The sequence below is a fragment of the Furipterus horrens genome, unplaced genomic scaffold (genome assembly GCF_987537825.1).
Source record: "Furipterus horrens unplaced genomic scaffold, mFurHor1.1.pri manual_scaffold_13, whole genome shotgun sequence".
Lineage (NCBI taxonomy): Eukaryota > Metazoa > Chordata > Mammalia > Chiroptera > Furipteridae > Furipterus > Furipterus horrens.
Window position 1 is genome coordinate 59,222,800 of NW_028327183.1, and position 3,137 is coordinate 59,225,936.

Consider the following 3,137-nt stretch of genomic DNA (forward strand, 5'->3'; position numbering starts at 1 on the left):
GGTAAGAAAATTGGACTTAAGTACTGCCTTGGTGGTTGGGCATCCTCGGAGGGTCGAGTGAGTGTGTGTGGATGAGACGTGTCACAACATATGAAGCAAGTGTGCAGTACCGGTCCGCAGTTCTGTTCTCCCGCGAGGGAAACGGCCAGACACAGACGAAGTGTCTCGGGCTGTGTGCAATATCTCTGGTAAGAGGGTTGAATACACAGAACTGTATACAAGAAACTTCCAGTAAGGGGCATTTGGTACACAGGGCGGGGCAGGAATTTTCCAGTATAGGGGGATTGAGCCCACGGGGTCTGTGTTCAATAAATCTCCGGAAAGGAGGTTGAGAACACAACTGGGTTCAGCCACAGGAGTCAACTGAGGATGGGAAATAAAAATTCTAGTCCTAGGGAAATTAAGTGGAGCAAGGAAGACCCCACGGACATTCTGCCCAGTACTCCATTAGGGAGAACGTACAGGGTGTGGACAAGCAACTTCCAGTGGTGGGGGGGTGTTTGGGTTCATGGGCTGTGGGCGACAAATTTCCAGTATGGGAGGTTGAGCTCACGGTGCGGTTAGTGAGTAGATCCCCGTGCAGAGAATAAGGAGAAACAGAAAATGATAAATTATTGTTGTCTCCTTTGGCCAAAAGAACCCATTAAGGGGCAGTCTGTTTTATGGCCTTATATGTGAGTAATCAGGCAACAGCTTTTAAGGAAGGGAGGGAATATGCTCTCTGCTGATCTCTACGTACCAGCAGATCTGCAGGTCACTTCCCTGTAAAAGAAAAAGAAGATAAAGCCTGGGACCCTCTGTCCTGTTCTCCCCACTGCCTTATAGCCCTGGCCAGCCAGGGGCCAACTGGGCCGAGTCACTTGGACAGACAGTACAGACGGATCAGGCCGGGGACACCTAACAGGTGCTCAGCCAGCAGGGCACCGGCAAAAATTTACTCTAAATTAAGAAAGGAATTAAAGCAATACAAACAGGACCTTGAGAATTTCCCCAAAGGAATTGCTTGCAGCATTTCCTTCCACCCCCGGTGACTTCTAGCAATTCAATTTGCATCTGAATTCTCCCTGCTAGAGCTGCAAGGAGGGGCAATATTAGGTTTGCTAGCCAGGGGGCCATTTAATCCCCTAAAAAGCTACCCGGTCCTGAGAACAATAGGATAATTAACTTGCTACAGGTTACAGAAACAGAAGGATGTCAGCCTCTCCAACACAGCAAAGAAAAAAAAGGGACACTTTTAAAACTCAGGCCGCCTTTCTTCAAACTGTGGTACAAGTGATGGTAGCGGCCTGGCTGCCAGTTCACACCACCTGTAGGGCTGTAACTGGAGGGCCCTCAACCTCCTCACTGCTCCAGCGGGGGGACATGCCTGTATCTTAAGAAAGAGTTGTTACACATGGATGGAACTAATGTCCATTCTAGGCATCCTCTTCAGTAGCGAAGGAAGAGGAATAATCAGACGAGCGGCTATAAGAATGTGTGTGTGGGGAGGGGGGTGGCATCCTCTTGGTCAGGGAATTGTCCTGGCCAAACCAGTTTCCCAATATAGGTCCTAGAGGGGATAATTACAGTTCAGAGTGTTACAGAGCGAACCTGGCTACAGGTTCCATTAGTCCCATCTGGGTTCACCACAACTGTTACAGAGCGAAAGGGGGTTCTTTCACATGGCACCTCGGTGTAAAACCCAACAACTAGTGTTGAGGAAAACAGGTCTTTATTTGCAATATTCCAACCTGGGGACGACAGTGAGCACTTCAGCTCAGAGCCCTGTTTTCTCACGGGACCCCGCACGTCCCTTCCTCCCCAAAAAGCTAGAAGCCAAAAACATACCCAGAAGTTCCCCATCCCTTATCTGTCAGCTGTGTCCTTCAGGATCTGGGGTACGATGTCATCAGCCTCCGTATAACAGTCCAGGAAAACACGTGCTATGTTGCACTGGATCATGCATGGTTCTCCCTTTGCCCTTTTAAAGCTGCATGCTATTCTCCCTTACTTTAAGCTGCATGGAGAACCTACTTAAAATGTCTGCCACCTATTTCTAAAGCCCTGACTGTTCTCTGACGTAGTGGGTGTGGTAACCAGTTCTGACCATTCACAGAACCCTGCGCAGGCTCTGTATGCTTTCTGTACCATTCCCTGGTCAAAAAACCCCTCCCATCTTCTTGGGGCCTTGGAAGTATCAAAGTCATTTGTGTAACAAAGACACTAGCCACTAGCCACAGGCAATGTGAAGGCATCTTAAAAGCTGTTTCCTTTCCCCATCTCCCAAACTGCGGGCTCTGGTGGTTTTTGGAGAACCCCCACTCTGTAACAAGAGGATAGGGCCCAGTTGAGAGACCTTAGGAGTCTCGTCCTCAGGGGAATCAAGGAGTCCGTTCCTCTGAGCACAAAATGTCTCCAAAGCATTCAAAATATAGCAAGCAAGAAAGAAAACTATCAGCATTCCTACAGAAGCCCAGGGATCAAATGAGAAAGTATTCTGGTCTAGATCCAGAGAATGCTGTAGGGCAGGGACTCTTAAAAGCCACCTTTGTAACAAAGTCTGGCCAGATATTTGTTAAAAAATTGCAGAAGGTAAATAAATGAGCCAGATAAAACAATTGAGAAACTCCTCAGGAAAGCTCAAAGGTGTAGATTAGAAAAGAGGAGAAGCAAAAACTTCAAAAACGTGCAGAATATCTCTGCAAAGCTAGAAACTTTTAGCTGCTAAATACTGAGTTTGAGTACAGTCCTTCACCGTGTGGAAAAGAACAAGGATTAGAAGCATGTTATGGTTAAATCTAAACAAGTAAAGGGTATTTAGAAAGTTTGTAAATGTTTCAGAAGGTCTATGAAAAGTTATAAAGATAAATGAAAAAGAGTGTAAAATTTGAACCAAAAGAAAACAAAAACCTCAGTTGCTTATTTTCTAATCTCCTGTTTCTGCTCTGGAAGGGAAATTGAGGTTTCCAGGAAGAGTTAAAGCTTCACACTATGTAGAAAAGTGAACAAGGGAGAGTGTAAAGCATAAAAATAAAGAAGGTTTGTGACAGGTATATAGAAGTTCCGTTAAAAATTTTGTGAAACTTAAAAAGAGATTGTATGGTTTTAATAATGGAAGGTGTAATGCATGGAAATGTAATTTTAAAGGACAAGGATTT